At 36.1% G+C, this 16,597-nt stretch overlaps 1 protein-coding gene across 2 annotated transcripts in view; it reads left to right on the top strand.

Moving 5' to 3' along the window:
- The first annotated feature begins 749 nt into the window (after positions 1-749).
- Positions 750-16,597, top strand: part of STS (steroid sulfatase) — a 109,080-nt gene continuing 93,232 nt past the window's right edge. Inside the window, exon 1 of one of the 2 annotated variants that reach the window (XM_005425182.2) lies at positions 750-797. The gene's annotated coding sequence lies outside the window, so the exon portion shown is untranslated. Of the gene's footprint in view, positions 841-16,597 lie in introns of both variants that reach the window. The other variant, XM_031060414.1, reaches the window with a different exon arrangement.

Raw genomic sequence — 16,597 nt, 5'->3', positions numbered from 1 at the left:
TTTATAGCGGCACCCGGGGCGGGCCGGGCCGGGCCGGGCCGGGCTGGGCTGCGCCTGCCGGACCTTTGTTCTGTCTTGTTCTACTTTTTAAACAAAGTCCATTTCTCTTCTTGGAGCCTCTTATCTTGCAGAATAGCGCTTTTTGCCCAGAGAGGTTGTGGAGTCTCCCTCTCTGGAAACATTCAACAACCATCTAGATGCAGTTCTGTTCAGTGTGCTCTGGGATGACCCTGCAGGGAGGTTGGCCCAGACGGCCCATGCTGGTCCCTTGCAACCACACTTACTTTGTGATTCCTAAATCCTGTTTAGTGCTGCTGGCAGGAAATACAGAACAGTTGCTCTCAAGTTGACATGTTAGCCAGTGTGTCTTCTGCATGCCTGTGTAGAGATTTACAGGGGTACTATTCCACCAGACTACAGTTGAAACAAAAAGATGTGAATCTGTAACAAACTGTGAGGGATGAGTAAAGTAGTAGAGAGAAAAAAAATCTGTGAGGAAGGAGTAAATCTATTTCTTACAGGTTGCTGAGTGCAAGAATGGTTACTTGAAAGCTGGTTTGGGTGTTACATGTTTTTTTCTGAAACATTCAAGAAGTTCTGAAGTTCAAGAAACAAGACTGTTCTTAAGTTGAAACAAAATCTTTCTGCATGGACACATCATCCGATTTTTACTGGGCAGCTGGGAGTCATCTCTTTTCTCTTTTGTATTTTTTCATGCAGGTAACTCTCCATTGGGCATCAAGATCAAGCACCACTTGCAGAGGCAGCCATGAAAGGAGTTGTATCAGGCTCCCAAGGTGACATACTGGCTGGAAGATGTGTACTGCTATGCCATTCTGTGTGAGGACAGTGGTTAGTTGCAGCTTCACATAGGGGGAGTCCTGTCTCATTTGTAGGTAGGCCTTTCAGCAATTCCTTTTTCCTAACAGTGCCATTTGAATTGGCAACGTGTCACCATTTTTAGCAAGTTAGTGGGGGCTTTTAGAGCCTTAACTGTAGGTGTCACATAGCTATATTTGAATTTTAATTTAGGCTTGTTAAGCATCTTACATAGCCTCAAAGCCTATCCCTTGCAAGTACATTCACCCTACATTTATGTGAAATGTAGACACAGAATTCTTTTGACACCTTCTCCTATTTGTGAAATAAGACAAATAAAACATCCTTGGCCTTTACTTGTACCTTTTGAATAATAAAACTTGACTTTCAAAAAACATTTTTTGAGTTTTGGGTTGGTTTTCTCTATTTTATCTTGTCTCATTCTGTAATGATAATGCTACTTAGGCCCTGTCTGTGTAGGCTAGAAAAAGGATTGTGTGCAGTACCTTCAATGTTTTTTAAAATTTCCATGTGTAGTCGTGAAATTGGTTCCTGTGTAGATTTAAGAAAATGGCTCCTGAGCTTTGAGGGTTTTTTTTTTTGTAACCTTACAATATATGAGTATTAAAAATGCCCACGGCTGTTTTGTTTCTGCAATAAACACTGTGCAACAAGTCAATATTCCAGTTTTGTTTCCAGCAAACATTTATAGTTTCTTTTGTAGCACACTTAGGTGGGAGCATAGCTAGAATCAATAGGGGTAAAATCATAAATACAGTAGGTCAAAAAAGGTATTAACCTTCTAAAGGGAATTTAGAAAATAGTAATTTCAATAGTTATAATGGTAGTGTTGTGCTGTCCTAAGAAAGAATGTGATTCTGCTGTAAGAGACAAATATTTAAAGAGGATGGGTTATGATGTTGTATGACAGTGGTACCTGAGGTAGATTTATCAACTTTCCAATTAGCAAATATTATAAAAATCTGGTTTTTAATTATATGGTGAGGGAGTAAAACCTTTATTTGTTACTCAACAGATGTAGCTTTTTCTTGTTACCTTGATTTATTGTTCTAATTAGAAAAAAGTGTTTGATCATAACTTCCATTGCTTCTAGCTCCTAAAAAAGGGGGAAATCACTATTTTTAGCATGTAAATTCCCAATTTGTCTGAGAAAATAAGGGTTTTGCAAAACTTGTGAGTATTTAAAGTGGAAATAAGTCATTGGCAATCTTTGAAAATAGCCCACAGAATTAAAGTGTAATACAGAAGCTGAACATTTTTAGGGTTAAATGGTCTGCGTTACAAATCCTATGGTACACGTTTCAAGACTGTCACATTGCTGACAGGCTGATGACCTCAATTTGCTTTGCTTTGCTCTGGCTCATCAGTGATAATCAGTGTGATGTTAGCTTACTTGATTCTTCAAAGCTGTGTTCAAACACAGGAAAATCTTCCCAAGATAGAAAACTGTTTAGGTTTATTCTGTGTGATTAAGTCTTTTTACTAACAGAATGAAATTAAGTAAAAGTCCAAGCAACATGGTGGAGCATAATTTTCTAGATACATAAGTAAGAAATTGTGCTGATCTAAGTTTTGTTTGAGCTGTCTTAAATATCTGTGTCTAATGACTCACCAGTAGTATTTGGTTTTGTTGTTAGGTTATTATTTTTAAGGGAGTGAAAATTTGATTTTGAGAATTTGATATTAAGAATTGTGGAATTGATTTTTTTTGTTTGCTACTATTTTTTATTACTTATTTGAAGCTGGCTTTGAGTTGTAAGGATTTCAGTGACTTCAAATTTGTGGGAAGCATATTGTAGTTGAGGCGCAGTAATTATGAACACCAATAATTAATTATATTCTTACAAACCTGATGTATGCATATTGAGAAGAATGCACTTGGGTGTAATAATTAAGATGCAATTCTGTAACTGGACTTGAATTCTAGAAAGTCTGAAGAACACAATTCTAACTTCATGTACATTTTAAAAATTATGTTTCTATCTCGGCATACACCAAAGCAGATATATGGCATTGTAAGGTACATATAAATCTGGATGTCCAGGTTTTTAAACACCTGTAAATTAGCTGCTTGTAGGTAGCCCTACTTAATGCCAAACAAATCTATTTTCTCTGGTTTTGTAATAATATGTTAAAATCTCATTGGTTTTATTGTTCTTGAATGTGAGATAAAGTGAAAATACTTAGGTGCTGTGGGGTCATTAAGTATGCAACACAATGTTTTATGTACTAGGCCCTCTTAACCTTTTTTGAACTTCTATATTGTTTGAGTTTACTTTGAGGCTGGAAGTTTTGTACTTCACTGAAATTTATGTGACTGAGTTCTTTCTTGGAAAATAAAAGCCTCAGAACATGTTTAAGTGTTTTCATAGGTAATACATTTGATTATCAAATCAATTATTTGATTCAATAATTGCAGTTTCCTATTTCACTACTTCATATTGTGCTCGAAGCACTGATTCACTTACCTGCTTTTTATGCCATTCATAGGAGCATCATGCACTATGTGTTTCACACAGAAATGACTGACTTTATTTTTCTTTTTCTGCAGGCACCTTGACAAAGAGGATAAACAGATTATAATCCGTTTTGGTTTGAATATTAAAAAAGAATCAAAAGACTTGAATAAATCCAGTAATTTAAATTATTTACATAAACAGCTGTTAAACCCACTATTAGTAACAAATTACTTGGAATGATTTAGAATTAAATGTAAATTCATGTATCAGCTGAGATTCTCAGCAGTTGCTATAGTTAAGCCTATAAGCTTTCAGAAAATGAAACCCCTCTCAGTGCTGGGTATCACCAAACATGAGCTTTCACCTTAAGATTATGAATTAGGTGAGTTGCATTGTTTCAGTTCATGTTTTTATAGGTACAAAATGGAAGATAACCATATGTCTTAAAGCAATTAAATATACCATGGAACTCCTGATCTAGGTCATGTTTTATTGATTACATAGGTTAAAAGGATGTATATGCTCTTTTAATCAACCACATGTGTCTTCTCTCAGCCAAGCAAGCAGGGATAGGAGAGCTATGTGTTTTCTGGATTTTGGTATTGACAACCAGTTACAAGTGAGATAGTTACAAAGGCAAGGAAGATGATGTGTTATGCTGTAGGAGAATGAAGATATGTGTTACTCACATATGTTCATCTCAGTAAATTTAGATGAGGTTCATAGAAAAGTTCATTTTTAGATGTCATTTGCTGTATTTATTGGTGGAATTGTACAACAACAAAGTTTCTGAAGCTGGGAAAGGAAGCCTTAATATCATGCTTTAGGGTCATTATTGCTTTTGTTAAGGTCACTGAGAACCATTTACTCTCCTTTGTGGATTGTGACTCAGCTTGTTGACATACTTTGTTGCAGACATCTTTTTATGAAAATCCTTTCCTTAGGAAATTTTTCCTCCTGAGAAGCTCAGAGGCTTCAGGAACAAAATGTAAACAGGGCTTATCTGCTGCTGTGGAATGCAACAGGTGCATCTGTGATTGGTCTCATGTGCTTGTTTGTAATTAATGGCCAATCACAGCAGAGCTGGCTCAGACAGAGAGTCTCAGGCAGCTGCCTTTGTTATCATTCTTTCTTTTCTATTCTTAGCTTAGCTAGCCTTCTGAGAACCTTTTCTTCTATTCTTTTAGTATAGTTTTAATGTAATAGATATCATAAAATAATAAATCAAGCCTTCTGAAATATGGAGTCAAATCCTCGTCTCTTCCCTCAACATAAGACCCCTGTGACCACCATCACAATAATTTTTGGTCCTCTAATAAAATATTGGCTGCACACAGGCAAACTGTTCAGGTAATTAGCGGTGTCATTGTAATGAAAATCCTGAAGTGCCTAATGGCTGGGTCCTGCTTAGCCTTAAACTATCAGGAAGATTAGAACAGAAGGGATTGCATCCCCAGAAATTATATTAAGTATTGTATCCTGCTTTATTTTTCCTGTGATATGGGTTTGCTGTAACTTTTTTTTTGTTATGGTATAACTTTCATTTATTTATCTAACTTCCCATTGTTAATGGAATCCAAAATATTTGTTATTAACTTGGTTTTATGTCTTATCTGATGTGGATTTAATTGCTTTTTTTGTTCATTTTACTACAGTTGGATTGTTACAGATTAATCAAAAAGTTTTGTATTTCTACTGTCATGTGGAATGTACATTCTGTGAACCTTTCTGAGCAAGTCATCTATAACTTTGTTGCTGGAAGTAAAGGTGAAACCGAATGCAGTCACCCTTCCAGTGGTGGGTTCCAAAGCTCAAACTTTTCAAAGGCTGTGGTAATTAGATCTTCAGATGGAGACGAGAGAGAAGGAATTGTGATTCTGAGGGTCACAAGGTCTCTAAGCCACTGATCTGTAATGCTACTTCACGTTCAGGTTTTATATGCATGTTCCCTGCTTGGGATGCAACAAGCTGGGGAGTTGAATCTCCAGAGCTCAGACATTCTGCCTACTCTGTGGCTGTGTGTCCTTAAAAGTTTGTGTCTATCCAGAAGAGTTGAATAGAAATAAATGAACTGGCTGACACTCAGCCAAGAATGGCTGCATGACCAGGAGGGACATGCTGACAGCCAGGAAGTGCAGGGAGGCAGCTGGAGGCCAGCTATCATGCAGTACTGTGACCTTTCTGTCTTTGCAGTGATTCTCAGCTTCTAGAATTATCTAGGCAGAAAAGCAATAGTACTGTACCGATACATATAAAAATAGCAGCTCTGATTGGGAAGCAGAAATGGTGCAGAGGGGAAAAGGGGCAATGCCAAACAGAGGTAGCCAGCTTCTTGAGTCCCCATTGCAGCAGAGTTGTATTAGACATCCAGGCTGTTCCTTACTGTGGGAGTTGGCACTTTTCCTTGGCTGCCAGAGTTAGTGTGCCTCCCAACCAAGTTATAATTCAATTTTTTGAATTCTCTTGCCCCAGAAGCTACTGCCCTATTCTCCTTCTCCCATGTACAGACACAAACATACTGGTAGTATACCTCAGAACATGCCCTTGTGTACGGGCAATGGCAAATAGGCTTTGTGACTGCTACCATGTAAGGCACTGAATAATTTTTGGATGAGGAAATAGTTGCACAACTAGGCTGTCCACTTACTTTAAGTCCAGTATATGTTTACCTATTTTGCTTTAAGTCCAGCTTGTGTAACCTATTTTAAGGAATTAGGTTCTGTCTATTGTAACAAAACAGATAGGGAAATGATGTTGCTTTATTTCTTATTTTAGACATTTCAATTGAATTGTTCTTTGTAGACCAGTTACAGACACTTGTTTTCATAAAACTTTTATAAAACAAGGAACATCACTTGTAAATACTAATACAGTTAGATGGTTAGATACTAGAGATACCTAGAAGAATGCAGTGAAGTTCAAGTGTTGTCAAGCCAGTCAGGCCCTAACTTTTTTCCCTAAGACAGCTAGCTCCACTTAATCAGGTAATCTCAAACATTTCACCTTGAGTTCGGTGAGGTGAATGATTGCTTACAGTGACACTGCAGGTTTGAAAGAGTCCTATATTTCCTTTTCATGTACTTACATATAGGTAAGACCACAAGAGATGTTCAAGATCTAGATGAATTCTCTGCAGTAGAATTGTATAGGCTTAAAATAGGTGTCCAGACATTATGCTTAAAATTTTCTGAATCTTTCAGAGAAACTTTTGCTTTGCTAGGATATTCTGTTTTTCCTCTTCTTTTTTTCTTATTTTACGAATTTAATTTCTTTCATCTACTGTTTTAAGTTATGCTTTCTGAAGCTTTTAGTATTTTGATTGCTCTTCAGCATTTTACGTTTTCTGTATCCTTAGAGAAGTTCACCACACAAGTACATTTACTGTAGCTGTGGGGTTTATAAATGACAAATAGAAAGTAATTTTTTGCCTTAGTCCCAGATAGATCAACACCTTGAATTAACATAAGAGCTGAATTACTGTCTTTGCCATAGTTTGTTTTTTACTGCTGATGAGTCAAGTTGTTCCCCATGTTGTGCCAAGCCAAAAGCTCAAAACTTTTGTTGCTATTTGTCCCATTTAAAATTTTCTTTATGGTTCACTTCTATACGTAGTTTCACTAATTAAGTGGAGTCAGTATCATGCTTCAGTGAAAGAGATCAGGGACAGTATCTCTAGCCCATTAAGAGCTTATTACCCTCTCATACAGTTCAAAATCTCTACGCATTTTTAAGTATGAAAAACTACTATCTTGCAAGCCTAATGAGGCAGATATCTGCAAGAATCTGTGCTACAGAATGAATTGTTGTATCCTTGTTTCAGAAATGTTGTATGTGTCATTTAGACCAGTGACTGCTACAAGCAGAAGGGAATAAGTATTATATTAATGACTGTGTTTGACAGCCTGGCTTCATAATCTGTTTTTCACTGACTTTTCCTTTTTATGCTAATAGTTATGCTCTCATCTGGAAAAATTAGACTAATACAATTTTCCAAAAGCTATTAACACAACTTTTAATATTAAGATGGCTGTATATCCTAATGTGCCATGCCAAAACTAAGCTTTTGTTATGGTCCTGAAACAGGGCATGGTTAGGGTGTATTCTGGAGTTGCAGATCATGGAGGAAAGCCTACAGGCTTCAGAAGGCATAGAGCTTCACTCAGGATGTGACATTCTTGTCACCAAGCATCAACTAGGTGAACTTTCTGAAGTTGGTGGAAATAAAGTAAAACACTGCCTGATTTCAATTTTTCAGTATTTGGATGATTGTTGATTCTTGGAGGACCTGACAACATGTGGGGCATGAATATCCATATGCTTTTTCTGACTTCATCACATCCAGGAACTAAAATAAATGATCTTGTAGATCAAATGAAAAATATTTTTCCTACCTGTTCAAGCCCATCTTTGTTTAAAAATAATGTTCTGTTTATGACTCACAGTAGCTTAGACCAGTATTATTTGATAGTCAGAAACTATGGTTATAGCAAGTACAAAACCTGAATCTTTCTTCTTGCATGGCATAGCCAACACGTTCTTCCAGCTGAACTCCCATGTGTAAATCTTAACAAAAGTTAATCGCAATCATTAAGAAAACCTTTAGACCAAAACCTTTAGACAGTGTTGTAGAGTTCTATGTACAATAGCTTTTAGGACTTCCTCAGATGTGTATAAAGTCCTCTGCAATCCACAGATTTTACAAGTTCATGTAATGACTTTCTATCAAGATACGTGCATGACTACACAATTTTCAGAGGGAAACTTGCCAATGTTTTTTTTTGGACTAAGCTGAAGAATGAAGTTTAAGCATCTTTTCTCACTAAAGGTTTTTTAATATTCTCTAGAATCCAATAACCCAATTTGTACATAGTCCCTAGAACAGCAAAACTGTTATCTTAACATCCAGGCAGGCTAAGATAGAAGAAAATATCCTTTGAAATTAGCTGTATTCCTTGGGTTTCACTAGGATAAGAGAAGTTAACAAATACCCTTTGTTTCATCTTAGCTCTGTTGCTGCTATGTTTCATTTGAATCTAAGTAAAATACAAGTTTGTATTAGCAGATTTATGTGGAAGCAGAAGCACTTACATGTGCAGCAACATCCAGGCAGGCTAAGATAGAAGTGTATCATGTTTTGTTTTTACCAAGACACTGTACCATACATGGTAGATGAACATTTAGTAGTAATATTTAGTGTGGTAAAGTTGGATCCTAAACTTCTGAAACTTTGGCAGAGTTGTTTTGATAAACTGAAACAAAGCAGTCTGACTTGCTGCAACTCTGCCTTACCACTAAATTCCAGTGAAAATTGAGTCATGCATCCTTCTTCCTTCTTTTCATTCCAAACACTAATTAAAACCATAATTTCCTTTACCAGTTCAATGAATTGAACTCTTTTATACATATGAACATTCACAAATAAATTGGTAGATACTGACTCCCAATTTGTGACCAAACATCCAAAATACCTTAAAAAATAATGTTTCTAACATATTATGAAAGAAAAGAAATGGACTCTGTGTTCATATCCAACTCTGTGTTTCCGTGTGGAAAAAGAAACCCAAATCACAAAAGCACCTGTTGGCTAAAATGGAGAATATAATCTATTAAGTAACGTGGATCATTGGAGAATACATTACCAGGTGGCATAGTACTCTATTGGCCGTGCCTAAATGCAGCCTCCCTGTTGGTATTTCAGTTTTCACTCCTGCTTAAGCTTTGAAGTCAGCAAGTAATTGTCACTTTAGCACCCTTTAGTGATGTTTAATCAAACATGGAAAAGAAACCCAAACAAACAAACCCCCTCTATTCAGTCTTCATTCAGTACTCAGATATGAAAGGATGTTTATTTTTACACTCATTACTTCATTGTAATTTTTTGCATACTGTTATAGCTAGAATGAATAGATCTTTATACACTGCATTTTGGTTTTCCATATCCAATGCCTTAAACTGTCATGTTAATTTGCATAGGCAAGTCTGCTTTTCATTAATTTTATCTATATTTTGTCATACATACCCTTGTTTTTATCATTACTTTCTTCTAATTTACATAATCATAAGGTTTTGAATGAATGTCAATAATTTGTTTTAATAAAATTTACTGTAAGTAGTTATGCATTTAAGAGCTGCAGTGTATGTATGCAAGAAATGTGTTTTGTCAGTGGATGTTGCTTCTCACGTGTTGTATCTCTAGTACTTCTTTTGTCCATATACAGGGGTTTTTTTAATACATTCTAAAATATTATTAATCTAAAATATATTTAGTCAAAGGAATTTAAAAATAATTGGCTATTTATTTTAGAGAGATTGACAAGATTTTTTAAAGATGGTTTTTATATTCACTTACTAAAGCTTTGAATAAATGCAAGACAATAGTGCAGTTTTTCAAAGGCTTAAGATAGGGCTAGCATTTCCCATCAGCATTTGAGATAGAGAAAAGGTTGGTAATTTAAAATTCTTTCAAAGTTGTTAAAGTGGAATGTTATTTTAAAATAGACAGAGGAAAAATGCAGAAGAAAGCTCAGGACAAGCTGTACTGATTTCCTGAACCACAGAAAAATGTAGTTTAAACTTTGCATTTAGGCAGCTCTTCAAAAATCTTGGTTCAATTTGATTTCTCACAGTCATTGTGAGCTCTTAGGTTTTGCCTGGAAGAAAAGTAAAATTTCATACTTAGGTTGTAAAGCTTGGATTCCGTTAAGTTTCATCAGCAGTGGTTGTCACAAATCTTTGGACATCCATCTTTCTCTTTCTGATCAAATTTCCTCATGACAAATACATAAATGGGGGTGAGGAGGACAATAGCTAAGAAGGAAGGTAATATGTCAACTAGCTAGGACTTTTTGAAATTTAATGAATGATTTTTCACATTAGGGTCCTTGGGCTTTCTGGAAGCAGTCATTTTCTGGGAGCACATGTAGTTTCTAAGACAATTCATATTAAAGAAACCAGGATGGGCCATAGTGTATGGTATTTATAAAAAGAGAATCTCAAAATATCCTATGCCTCCAATGGAAAAGTTTAAAAAATGCAGATCTGAAATTATACTTTAAAAGCTGTTTCAGTGTAGTTTGTGTAAAATTGCTATGTAGATATTCTGTGGAAATGCTTCCCATGTGTACAGAAGGCAGAAATGTACTTGAGATTCTGGTAGAGCCCTTGTTTTCAAAAAATACAGTGCAAAATCATGAAAAAGTCTAAAAGAAGATCTTCAGTAACAAACTAAAATAAGCGTCTTGACTAGGCATATCTATATATCCATTATGAGAACATGCTGAAGTTGTTTTGTACTAGTAAAGCAGTGTCTTATCAAATAATCCTGTCAGTCTTGTATATAAATTATCTTTTTCAGTGTTGCCCTTCTTCCCCTCTATTCTTCTGTTTCACTTCATATGACTGGACTTTGTACTCATATACCTATATGTGTACAGCCATTTTGTTTGCATAGGAGAGGCAAAAACTGAAACAATTCCGTGCTGCAAGGTAAAACACCCTTTCTGCCCCAAAGTCTGTTCCTTGTATATAGTTTATATTGTAAACATTGGGGTAATGTGTAGTTAGAGTTCATATTCTTTCACAGCTCAAAGAAATTCTTCATGTCAGGAAGTTAGCAATTATGAGAAATAATAACATATTCAATGTTGTCTTTTCTGCATTAACTTAATACAATGTATTTTTTACAATGAAGAAGAGATTGCTGAAATCATATACTCATGTCTATAAGATACTATCAAATATAGTGGCAAATCACTTTGTAACAGAATGCACTTTGTTATCAGGTATTGCCATGGAGTAGAACATTCCCTGCTTTGAACAGATTATAAAGAGTATAAGCATTACTTTAATTGTGAAAGCATTTTGAAGAAAATAGAAAGCAGGGCCTTTATGAACTAGAAGATTTTCCAGCTGTGCTACAGCAGTCTTTTCTTAGCACTTAAGTTCTGCTTGTTTAAAAAGTAATGTTGAAAGTGTATGTAATCTTGGTTATGGAGTCTGTTTCAAGGATCAAATGGAAATGAATTGTTAAATAGTTTTGGAGGGGCGTAGGTTCTGAAATAAGCTTGTAGTTTTGAAGTGACTGGTTCATGTGCAGTGTATGTAATCTGAAAAAGTCCATTCAGTTCAAAGGTGGAAGTTACTTTTAAAGGGATATTAAATAAATCTAATCTTTTCCTTTGTAACCTCATACACATTCAGCTTGCAAACTGGGAGTAAACACAACTACTGAGGGGAGAGTATCTGTAAGAGGAATCTCTGAGATAGAGGAGAATGGCAAAGAGTAACAGAGAAAGGGAAAATGTAAGAATAATTCGTCACTTCTGGATAGGTTGTGTCTGCCAGGCTTAAACAAAAAAAATTGCATTTGAGCAACCATACTGAGACAAGAGGAAGGAAGATGAAAGAGAAGCCTATATAACCAAAACAAGTGTTGGAAAAGAATCTGACCATACATATTGCTTGCTATGCGGTTTTGTAATGACTCAATAATCATATGTATTCCATACATCCTGTTTTCTCACAAACATGTATTTTGCTTTTGCCCTCAGGATGCTGTGTAGGTGGATTTTAGTAAATCTGTGTTAAAGCCCCGTCAGTCCAACAGCTGAGGCTGCGCTAACACAGAGGAGAGCCCGAGTCTCCAGTAGGGAGCACTGTGTGCTGCTGGCCCGTGGAAGAGCTCATGTTGAGGGAAGTCATGGAGGCACAGCAGCGCTGAGAGCAGTGACTAGTGCTAGAGAGGCAGTGACAATAGCAGCACCTGGGCAAGCACAGTCGGAGGGGTCGAGCCACTGCATCCGAAAGGTATTTAGCCTCAGTTTACATCGATGGCACACTGATACGGGATTCTTGAGTAAGAAGGGATTTGAAATAGGGTAGAGCAGGGTTTAGAAAGATAAGGATTGCAGAAGAATTTGTGGGGCGGCTTCTTGATTGTATGAGCAGAAGTTTGGGGATGAGGATGAATGAAATAAAAGTAGTTCAGGTAAGAAGTTGAAAGCAGGACTACAGGACAGCTGAGATGGCTTTTTAAGATGTGCTTAACAAGAATTGTGACTATACACACAAGTTTGAACAGTTTCAGGTATGCACTGATTTTGGATTTTTTTGCATTGTGGACCAACATTTCAAATTTGGTGCAAAAATGGCCTCTTCTTTTTGTCTACTGTGCTAAAGAATCACATGACTGGCCATACTCATAAGGAAATCTTGGGGTACAGATCTCAAACAGATCTGTTTTTCTCTGTTATTGTTTGTATTCACTACTGACAGAACTGACTATTTGATGAAGAAAACTAGAAGCTATTGACATGAATTAGTCACTTACAAGAGTAACTCTTAGCATCACATGTCCAGGTCCTCTATTATTGTAATAAATAACTGGGTATGTTCTCTAGTATAGCAGTTGTCTAATAATAGCAGTAAAATATTGTCCAAAAAGGCATTTTGGACAGAGGAATTGATACGTTCTTTTTCATTGACGAACAGAATCCCTCCTATAAAAACATAAGGTTGTGTTGTACCTAAAGGCACTAAGCAAAGGAAAACATCTTTTCTTAAAAACTTATTTAAAAACATGCTCCATACAGTTGGAAAAGCATGTTATTTGCTTCAGAAATACTGGCAGCATACTCCAGAGCAAGCCAAAAGATAATGAGACCCCTGGAGCTATTACTGAAAAACTTTCAAATGTTAATGGAAAAGCTAATGCTGGTGTACCACAAGAAAAGGTGTGCCATAAGAAAATAGAAAAATGCCTTTTCTGAATACCTTTTAGTTTATTTATGATCTTATAATGTCGTACAAAATAAGGTGAAAATTAAATAAATTCCTGTAGTTTTGAGCTACTGATAATTTTCATTTTGTCACATTGGGATTTTGCATCAGCTCCTATGTGCAAAAGTAAATGTTGTTCTGTTTTAACAGCAAGAATTTACAAATTTCATAGAGTTCCTATGTAAGGAAGGAGTAAATAACTAGAGAAAAAGAAGGGGAGGAAGGAAGGCAAGGAACAAGAGTTTCCTACTTACACAGGGCAGAACAAACCCAGATACCTCTGGCTTAAATTGCTGTTTTCCTGTATTGTCATAATACAATATTTGCATTTCTACCGTTTATTCAGGTATTTTTATTTTCTGTCTGTCTCTAAGAATACACTTAGGCTCTTCTTATATTGTAGACATATATTTTTTGTCTTAGAATTACTTGCTGTTTCACTATCCTTCATTTTAAGATATTCATTTTATTTTTTACTTAATCCTATGATGTTTAAATTCTATCCCTCAAATATTTTTCAAGCTAAGTATAGACACTTTTTTTTTATTGATGAGAAAGTGAGTTATTCTTTTGTAGAATTATTGAAATTAGTAAATAATCAAATCATTGGAATTGGGATACAGATTTGGTTAATGTGTATATGTTTTGTAAATGTCTTTTCCTTTTGTCTGCCACATTTTTAGCAGACTCTTGGTCTATGTAGTTTGCAACTGATTGCAAACTATTACTGATTGCAGTCTGAACTGCTATATAGGCACTATGCAGCTCATCATCCTTTTCTTAATTGTATAAATATTCTTTCTAGGGTAAACATTTTCCTGGTTTGTAAGACTTCCTAATTTCATGACCCTTATGTATTGTTTTCAATTTTGTTTTGCAATGATTGTATTTTATCTTTAAACTGTTTTGTACTTTTATTTTTTAGTGAATAATGCTAGTGGAGTATCTCGTCAGTAAAGGTGGCTAAAAAATTACTTACCATCTCACTCCCCCCCCCTCCCCTTTTCTAAAGCTCTTTTTTCATTATGTTATTTGAGGGGAAAATAGAAATGGTGCATGGATAAAGCTATTATCTTTGTTTTAATTTTGTATTAGGTGCTAAAATTTGGATAATTTGAGAATTAATCTTTTAACTCAAGTCAAAATAATGCAGTAAAAATATCTCCCAACCTAAAAGAACAAAAAAAAATGGTTTGAGGTTTGATTTCTCCTTATAAGTGCCTAACAGGCTATTTTTCATGTTTAAAAGCAAGGGAGAGTAATTTCTTATTTAAATTGCCTCATTTAAAAAAGAAAATACTTTTTTTTTTTGTTTAAACCTGCTTTTTTTCCTGCTAGAATGACTTTTGTCCAAAAACATTCCAAACAATTTCATTCATAACTATTTGCAGAATGAGGACAACATTCCATGGGTATTAGTTGTAGCACAAAAGTAACATAAGCCAGATTTTCCGGTTTTAGAAACTGTAGGGAAGGAGCTTGGTCTTTAATAAGCCACTACTTGTCTATTTTTAATGTCACTTACCCATGCAAATTACGAGGAGGGAGAAGATATTTGTTTATGTCCTGTAAGCCTCCTGCTTATAGCAGCAACATCATAAGTCAGTTGGTCTCAAGCGAATTTTTTTTGCTTAACAAGCGTTGCCATTTCGCTCCTTGGTAAAAAGTTCACTTTTAGATCTAGATGGATTCAGTAACAGTAAAGAAATTTTTGGCTCCTGGTAATCAATGAAAGTAATTTGCCATTGGATCCATTTATTCCTTTTTATTTTAAATATGGTGTGTTGGCCCTGGCTAGCAGCCAAGAACTCACACAGCTGCTCACTCCCTGCCTTCCTTCCCCAGGGATATGGGGAAAAATTAGTAGGGATGCAAGTGAAAAAACTGGTGGTGAAATGACAGGAAAATCCCTGTAATAGGCAAAACCACTTGGGGAATATAAGTTAATTTATTGATAGGTAGCATAAATATTTAATTAGTTGGAGTATTGGGAAACAAAACAAAACAAAAAAAGGACAAACATTTAATTTTACAGGAAAAACATTTTTCTTCCCACTCTCCCAGGTTCAGCTTTAGATTCCTCTCTTTCACTTCCCTAGTGTCCACACCTTCACTCCAGACATGTCCTCCTGTGTTACTGCTGCAGGTTGTGCACAGTCCCTTCAGGGAAGCACTGGGTGGCACACCAGGCTGTAGTCAGTGCTTGGCAGTTTCCTTATGCTACTTGTTGTTGCTCTACAGACCACAGTGCCTTTGGGCGCATTCCTGATCCAGCGTGAGACACTTCCTACTGCTCTGGCCTTTTTGTTCTTTCTTCTCCTTCTTCCTCTCTCATTGCTCCTCATAGCCTTCTCTCTCTGTTCCTCCCCTCTCCAGTATTTTTGCTCTTTCTTAAATATGTTTCCCTAAGGACTCACTTGTGATCAGCAGTGGGTCCATTGCAGAGCTGGCCAGAACTGATTATGTTCAGCACAGAGCAGCTCCTGGTCTGTCCTCAGAGGCATCCCCTGGAGTGCCCCTCCACTGTCAAAACAACCTACCTCTTCTTCTACTTCTCATGTGACAGGACAAACATTTGCATCACTGTTTCATGATTGGAGTGAATGAATGAATTTCCCATGGTGTGATGGGTGTCAGGAGAACATGAGAAATACTTGTACATGAGTGGTGTAATGACCATAATCTTCACTGTCCATGTGACTTGCTGAACAGTACCCATGGACAGCAACAGACTTTTTCTTACCATGTATCAGGAACTGAAGTGTTTTTCTTCTGTGACAAGGACCTCATGAGGGAAAGTAACAGGATCTAGTGATCACCAGGCTGTTTTGGTTGCCTTGTGAGCGTCACCTGTAGGAGAGTGGGCAGAGAGTTGATGGGCTGAGCTCACAGTCTGTTGTCTGGTCACCTCTGACAAGAGCTTCTTGATATCTTGATATCCTGTTTGAAAACATTCTGTTCTTTTAGAACTATGTCAAAATAAAGTTTATTTTTCCAATCAGATTTGTGACTGCAACCTAAAGATGTGTTGGCTGTACCTGACTTCAATTAGAGAATTACCAGTATTCCTATAAAATAATCATTGCTGTTGGATTGATCTCTCTTGTCTCTTTTGTTTTAGAGTAATGAAAGAATAAAATATTTAAGGTCGAATATTCATCATATTGCTATACAGTCTGGAAAGGAAAAATACTTACATGAATCCCTTGGAGGAAAATTTTGCTACTGATACTCCTGAGGAATTGTCCCCAGTTCTTAGATTTCTAGTAGGAATTACTGCTCACAGAATAAGAAATCGTTACACCAGTAAGGTTGGGAGAGTACATCGTGCTAATTGAAATCTTCATGTTTGTTTATTACAAAATGGGATTTTTTCCATATTTCATGCTGAGAGCATACAGACAACCAACAGGGTGGAATTTATTTCATGTAACTATTACTTTTGTATAAGTCTAGTCTAAATTAGGTTTTAAGGCTTTCTAGTCTGTGGAAAGAGGTCATGAGCATTCCTTCCAAAATTT

The sequence above is a fragment of the Geospiza fortis genome, unplaced genomic scaffold, assembly GCF_000277835.1.
Source record: "Geospiza fortis unplaced genomic scaffold, GeoFor_1.0 scaffold50, whole genome shotgun sequence".
In the NCBI taxonomy this organism is placed as follows: Eukaryota; Metazoa; Chordata; class Aves; order Passeriformes; family Thraupidae; genus Geospiza; species Geospiza fortis.
The sequence above is the reverse complement of the archived record's forward strand: the minus strand, read 5'-3'. Positions and strand labels throughout refer to the sequence as shown.